Genomic DNA, 8,113 nt, shown 5'->3' with positions numbered 1-8,113 from the left:
AATTTTGAAATAAAAGCCAACGTGATCCAGATGATCCAGCAGAGTGTACAGTTAGGAGGATTGCCCAACGAGGATCCCAATGCACATATCTCTAATTTTTTGGAGATTTGTGACACATTCTAGATAAATGGAACAACCGATGATGCCATTCGGCTGAGATTGTTTCCATTTTCCTTGAGGGACAGAGCTAAAAGATGGTTGCAATCCCTTCCACAGCAAACGATTACTACCTGGAGGGCGTTGGCTGAAAAAATTTTATCTAAGTATTTTCCTCCCGCTAAAACTACTAAACTTAGAAATGACATATCTTCTTTTGTGCAGTTTGATGATGAAAGCATGTACAATGCATGGGAGAGGTTTAAAGATCTTTTAAGATGCTGCCCACATCACGGATTGCCAGTGTGGATGTAGGTTCAGACCTTCTACAGTGGGTTGAACCTTGCAACGAGGCAGATGGTGGATGCTGCAGCAGGTGGGGCGCTAAACAGTAAGACGCACGAGCAGAATCAGAAATTGATAGAGGAAATGGCCATGAACAACTATTAGTGGTAATCCTCTAAGAGCCGACCAGGAAGACAGGGAGTGGTCAACCAAGTGGACTCTACAGCAGCCTTGGCAGCTCAGGTGGAGCTTCTAGCCAAGAAGATTGACTAACTCCAGATGTCGATTCATGCAGCGAACGTTGGCTGTGAGTTTTGTAGGGGCCCGCATTATAGTGCGAACTGTACTACGAGAGGTATGTTTACTTCATTCTCTACTACTTTTCCATCTAATTCTGCTATGTCTTCTGATGTTGAGTAGGTTGACTATTTGGGGAATGCCCCAAGGCAGCAGAACGATCCTTACAGCAATACATACAACCCTAGGTGGCACAATCATCCTAACTTTAGTTGGAGGAACAATAACGCTCAGGGTCCACCTAGTTTTCAGAGACTTCATCAGCAGCCGCAGCAACAGTCAACTAGGCCTACACAAGCTCCTCCTCTACCAGAAAAGAAGTCAAATTTAGAGGAGCTTATGATGAAGTTTGTGACATATACGGAGATGAGGTTCCAGCAAACTGATAGTACACTTAGGAATCAGCAGGCCTCGATTCAGAACTTGGAAACCCAGATTGGCTAAATCTCTAAAATGTTATCTGAGAGGCAGCAAGGAGCGCTCTCGAGCACCATTGAGTCTAACCTAAGGGAGCACGTAAATGCCATCACTTTGCATCCAGGTAAGTTAGTTTCAGCTCCTTCTAAACATGTTTTTGATGACTCCACTATTGATGTGCAGGTTGAGGCGAGCAGTAAGGTTACGGAACCTAAGGGACAAAAGGTGAAATCAATTCCAGTCAGGGAATATCAACCTAAGATTCCTTATCCTGCTAGAGCTAAACAAGCAGAGGCGAAAGAGCAGTTCAGTAAGTTTTTAGATATTTTTAGACAACTGCATATTAACTTGCCTTTTATTGATGCATTGGAGCAGATGCTGAAATAAGCTAAGTTCTTAAAGGACATACTTAGTAGAAAAAGGAAGTTGGAGGAGGTCGCCTATGTTCAGCTTAACGAGGAGTGCTCAGCGGTGTTTCAGAGCAAGTTGCCAGAGAAACGTCACGATCCAGGGAGTTTCACTATTCCCTGTACTTTAGGTAATTTATGTGTTGATGATGCATTAGCTGATTTGGGGGCCAACATAAATGTCATGCCCACTAGTTTGTTCAATAAGCTAGGTTTAGGGGAGGCAAAATCCACTAGGATGTGCATTCAATTGGCTGACCGATTTGTTAAGCTTCCTAGGGGAATTGTGGAAAATGTGCTAGTTAAGGTAGATAAGTTCATATTTCCTGTGGACATTGTGGTTTTGGATATGGATAATGAGCATGGTATACCATTAATTTTAGGGAGACCTTTCCTTGCCACTGCTAGAGCTAAAATAGACGTATTTGAGGGGAAGTTAGAACTTAATATAGGGGATGACTATGTCACTTTTAGTTTACCCTTATTTGATAGTTCTTCCACCAACCATGTTCATGCCATTTGTAGTATTGATGGAATTGATCCTGCATGTAATACACAACCATAAGATGTACAAATGGATGATGCTATACATGTTTCTTCCCCTTTTAGTATGTGTTATTCATCTGAAAAAAACAACTTGTATCGATATGAGACTTTGTGCTATGATAGACCCGAGAAGGGTAGTTGCAAGTTTGTTTTTGACAGGTCACTTAGCTGAAATTCGGAGTGGATGAATGGACATCCCAAATTAGTATAGAGAGCACCTCCTTGGTCATCTACCGCACACATCAGACCTTCTCATTGTGCTTATATGCCTCGAGCCCCAACTTACATTGAGCCTACCTTATCAATTTGACCGCAATGTAGGAATGCTGCTGCAGAGTCTAGCTAGACGACTCGAACAAAAAGAAGCGCCTTCGGAAGGCATTCCCGAATCTATTTTTGCTTTTTGAATTTTTGGACATTTCTTTTTATTTTATGTAGTTATTTTTTTTTTTTAGTTAGATATTTCAGTCTGTTTGTAGTGTGTTTGATTTTGAGGAGATGTTATCTTATTGAACTTTTTACTAGATGTTACTTGGGATGTGTTTATTCTTGAGTTTTGTAGGAGTTAGCCTACTTGATGCTCGTACGTAATTTTGAGGACTAACATATTTTGAAGTGTTAAAGTACACATCAAGGGAAGTATCTAGTAGACTTTCTAGTTTTTATCTCTTTTTGTTGTCTTGTTTTTCTCTTAGTTTTCCAATTTCTTTTATGGACTCCTATAATTAGCTTCATTTTACATATTTTATTCCTTTTATTTTGGAGTGCCTACCTTGTTCACACTGAGGATAGTGTTTTACACAAGTGTGTGGTAGGTACCGTAGATCTATGCAGGTACCAATTTTGTCTTTGTTGTTTTTATCTTGTTTTAATTTCCCTTATTGATTGAGTCTGCTTATTATTACTGTCCTTATGTTGAGTTTTGTTTTAATCGAGTAGTTAATGATCTTCTTTCTTTTTAATGGACCCTTATTGCTTGTATCGAATCTTTGTGGGAAGAAGGCAATGAACGAATCTCTTAGTTTCAATCAAGCCAGGTAAAATTGGTATTTTTCCTTAATCCTTTCATTTTACTTTATCTTGGATATAGAACACTGTTCATCTTGATGCGTATTAGATTGTTTGATTGTTTAAACTTTGGTTTGAGAATTCATGCAATTTTATCCCACTCAATGGTGAGGCTTTATGCTCCATTCTGTTTTTGATTAGTGAGCATTGTGTAGAATTTTTGTTTCTAGAACTTGCTTTGTGATGACTTTTAAGATTACATGAATTGTTGATAGTCATGAGATGATTTGGGCACTTAGGTATTACACAATTTGGCCAAAAGCCTAACCCGGTTTTTCCCTTAGTGAACCCATTTTGAGCCTTAGCCTTTTTCTTTCATTATAAATTACATCTGACGCTCATTTTACCACTTCTATTCATTCCACCATTCTTTCTACCATTATTGCTAGAAATAATGTACGTTTATGCTGCATTCCATTTTGGATCAATTTGCATATATTCACTAAGTTACTAAATTTTTCATAGATGCTCCCTTCAATCCAAATGATACATATTATTTTACTACTTTAATTGAGCATTGTATTACGTCATCCTGCATTTTGTTGTTGCAGGAGTAAAAATATAAAATTTGAATAAGGGTTTAGTTCGAGCATCATCTTATTATTAGAACAACTTAGTGTTTAATTTTGGTACAGTGTTTGATCCTTGGCTATATTCTTGCATTACTTGCATAATTTTCTAGCAACTTTCAGTTTACTTTCCATATTCTCTATACCCTACCATTAACCCTATTACAATCTGGCTTAAGACCCTTTGATCATGTTTATTGACTATTTCACAGTAGTGGAGATCGAATCTATAAGCAAGCCTATAGTAAGCACTTTTTTTCTGTAAGCTTGGCAATATTCTTCTCACCTATATACACTTGTGTGTTTCGAGTGACATTTTGTAAGGCATGGTTCTCAAATTCTCAGTTTAGATAGTTTATCATTTTAATTTTGGCAGCTTTATTAACTTTGTTCTTTGTCTCAAGGATTTAGTGATTTGGGGGTTTTAAGGAAATTCGTCACAGAGTTTCGAGACTTGTTTTGAGCTAACCTTCTGCAATGTATTTGATTGAGTCATTTGGTTTCTGTTTGAGGAGAGAGTTGTTGAATGCTTAAGGACAAGCAAACTCTCAAGTGTGGAGTAGTTTGATGTAGATGATTCTATGCATGTTTATTGACTGTTTATCAACCATTTATTCGTGTATTTGAGTCATATTTATTCCTGTTTGATCGCACTGTGGTATGTTTATGAATTTTTCAGGTTTTCAAACTCCTCGATAGAGATTGATTGATTTACGGGCAGAAACCAAGCTATTTGGATGATTTACGCATATTAGATGCTTATCGGAGTCGATTCCTTGTTGGCGCGCAGTTTTGAGGCTTTTGCATGACCTCCCTTGGAAAATTTCGGAAATTTTGCATTTTATGGAGGTTGGTTCCTGCAGACGCCGGCATATTTTTCGACTGCTGCAGCCGCCGCAACCATGGCATGGGCCGTGCATATATGCATATCAGGCGGTACACGGGGGTCAGTATATTTGCATAGACCTTGGCACGGGCCATGGCACGGCGAAGGCAGTTCTGTCTATAAATAGGCGCACGCAAAACGAGACAGGGTTCCGCTTCTGATTTCTGAACTTCTTTACGCGCGCGACCCCTCACCTCTGCACCTTTGTTCTTGACATTTTGGGAGACCAACGTCGGTTCAAAGGATTGATTTGGAGGATTCAAGCAAAGATTGAAGTTTCTAGACGATTGACTGAGACATCCGAGATCCATACTTGAGGCTGGTTTCAGAATTGGCACTTGTGACATTCCCACTCCGATTCGATAGAAGAGCGGTCATATGTTTCATTTTCTTTTCTGTTATTTATTTCCTTTTGTAATTGTTTCTTTCATTATGAGTAGCTAGGATTGTCGAACACATTAGGGTTCATCTTTGTTGATGGTTTGTGTTTAAATATTGGATTTTTTTTATCTGCCATTTTTGTAATTTTCTTACTGTTTAGTAATAATATTTGATTCAATTAATTTCAGACGTTAAATTAATTGTCTTTTGGGTTGTTTCTTGACATTGAGAAATGCTTTTTACAACTGGAAATTAAATAGTAAGAACTGGTAGTTAACACTTAGAGATAAGGTTAATTCACTCGCCGGATTAAGAATTAACAACTCTTAATAGTTCTAAACCACGCTTAATGCTAATCTGTAATAATCTGATAGGAAGAGATTCCATTAGGTTAGTGCAGATTTAGGAACTCAGTGTGCTCGAGAGAGGAGCGGAGTTTGATTCAGAATTTAGGCACGGGTAGCAAGATTGGCAGTTTATAAAATCAACCTTAGAATTCCATCACTTAGGTCCCCTTTGGTTTTGCTTCTTTGTTACGGTTGTTTTTTTGATTATCAGTTGCTGTTGTTCCTTTATTTGCATTCATAAGCATTAGTTAATTAATTTAGACTTCTCACACCTTATTTCAGATTAAATAACATAACGAACAGTAGTAACTTTAGGTTTACCCGATCTGCAGGGATACGACCTTGATACTCACTAGTGCTAGACCGCATCGATAGGTTCATTGCCTTAAGTGTAGGTTGCATAAGTAGCCCATCAAGTCCTCGTGCCTAGAGGAACAAGGAAGGATGAAGATCCTAATGATGCAAATCCTGAGTCAGAATATTTGGGCATGCCTTCGTTCTTAGCGTTTGTTATTTCATCTAAAAGATTCCTCCACGATCCTTCGAAGAATGATATCAATACATGATCAATAAATTTCTTTTTTCGCATTCGTTGAAGCATTGGATCGGTGCCTATAATTTCTACTTCCACGTGCATTCACACGACACTCGTGTTTATTCTCCCCATAGAAAACCAAACCAACATACTATATAGAGATTAGAAAGAGAGGCACAAAAGAAAGAAACAAAATGAGAATATAGGTAAGATTTTAGATCTGATAAGGAAAGGAATCACAAGTTCTTTATTCTCTTCCATATAGCTAAGCGTAAGGATCAAATCGAATTAATTTAAACACAAGCATCAATAAGAACACAAGAGAAAGGAAGGACGTGAAGAATAAGTCTATGCTCACTAGCACAAGTGTTGATAAGTCCACAAATTTCTTGAAAGAACACAACTTGATTTCCTGAAAGGTAGAAAACTGAAATAAGAATAAGAGACTAGAAGCTAAATATGAATAAATAAATAAATAATGATTAATAAACTAAAATGAAGAACTATAGAGGAGTTGACTGGGCAACAACTCTCGTAGTCCTAAATTTTATAAGTTAGCTTAACAAAAATAAGGATAGATTTGAGTGCGCCTACATAAAACTACGACCCAAATCACTTCATTATATGCATTTCAAACATCAAACTGCTTGAATTCTGGCTTGTGTTACGCTTGGATTAATCCAAAACAACATGATTTCTCCCTTACCCATGTGGATTTACATCTCTCCTGCTTGATCATCAAGCTAAGCCATAATGCCACTAGTCAAGCTTATTAATTGTGTTCCCATGATTCCTTACGCCCAACTTTGCATCATCAGGAGTCCACGTGCCTAGAGGAAGAAGAAATGATGGACATCCTAATGGTGAAGATCCTGAGTCAAAATATTTGGAGGGGCCTCGATTCTCGGAGTTCTCTCTTTCCTTTAAAAGATTCGTCCACGATCATTTGGAGAATGATATCAATACATGATGAACTAATTTAATTTCTTTGCAATTGTTGAAGCATTAGTTAAGTGCCTATGAATTCCACTTCCATGCACAATCATTGAACACTCGTGTTTATGCTCCCTATATAAAACAAAACAACCATGCTGGATAGATTAGAAAGAGAGACACAAAAGAAATAAAAAAAATGAGAATATAGGTAGGATTTGAGATCCTATAAGGAAAGAAATCACATGTTCTTTATTCTCTTTCATACGGTCGAGCATAAGGATCAAATCAAATTGATTTAGACACAAGCATAGAGAAAGAACATAAGAGAAAAGAAGGACGTAAGGAATAAGTCTATGTTCACCCACGTGAGTGTTGATAAGTCCATAAATCTCTTGAAAGAACCCATAACTTGATTTCCTGCATGGTAGAAAACTGAAATAATATGCTCATTAGCCTCAATTATTCGGTTGCTTGCAGTTTTATAGTGCGAAAGCCTCATTCCATAGGAAGAAGAGGCTAGAAGCTAAATATAAATAAATAAATAAATATTAATAAACTAAAGTCAAATCAAGAACAAGAGAGGAGTTAATTGAGCAATAACTCTCGTAGTCTTAAATTTTCTGAGCCAACTTAATAAAAATAAGGGTAAATTAGTGTGGGCCTACCTAAAAAACACTGCTATCCAAATTACTTCATTATATGCATTTCAACATCAAAGCACTCGAATTTCAGCTTGTATTACGGTTGGATTAATTGAAAATAACATGATTTCTCACATATGCACTTGGATTTACATCTCTCCTGCTTGATCACCATGCTAAACCCCAATGATGCCGGTCAAGCTTGTTAATTGCGTTCTCATGATTCCTTATGCCCACCCTTATGTCATCAGGAGTCCTCGTGCCTAGAGGAAAAAGGAAGGATGAAGATCTTAATGATGCAAATCCTAAATCAGAATATTTGGGCGTCCTGCGATTCTCGATGTTCCCTCTTTCCTCTAAAAGATTCCTCCACGATCATTCAAAGAATGATTGATACAAACCAAACTAGCACAATGATCCTACTCCAACAGGGAGTCTTGATGATGCATATCCTACTAACTCAAGGAATCCTAATAAAATAAGGAGTCATGACTCAACTAGGAATCATAATCCTGTAAGGAGTTCTAATGATATTAGGAGTTCAAGCAACGAAAGGAATCTTAATTCAACTAGGAATCCTAATTTAACTATGAGTCCTAATTCGATTCAAATTGCAAGTCAAGGAGCTTATCCAAGATATTTGGGCTAAGGACACATCAAGGCTTAAAGAATTGGGTTTAAGTTCAAGGCTCATTAATCTAA

The 8,113-nt window shown here is 37.6% G+C and overlaps 1 non-coding gene across 1 annotated transcript; it reads right to left on the bottom strand.

The window, feature by feature from the left end:
- Nucleotides 1–288: 288 nt before the first annotated feature.
- On the bottom strand, nucleotides 289–395 carry LOC125369701. The gene has a single exon (XR_007215377.1). It is a non-coding gene; the product is annotated as a small nucleolar RNA R71 (small nucleolar RNA).
- Between the last annotated feature and the right edge of the window lie 7,718 nt (nucleotides 396–8,113).

The sequence above is a fragment of the Ricinus communis genome, chromosome 3 (genome assembly GCF_019578655.1).
Source record: "Ricinus communis isolate WT05 ecotype wild-type chromosome 3, ASM1957865v1, whole genome shotgun sequence".
NCBI classification, from domain to species: Eukaryota; Viridiplantae; Streptophyta; class Magnoliopsida; order Malpighiales; family Euphorbiaceae; genus Ricinus; species Ricinus communis.
This window is presented reverse-complemented; position numbering and strand designations above follow the sequence as displayed.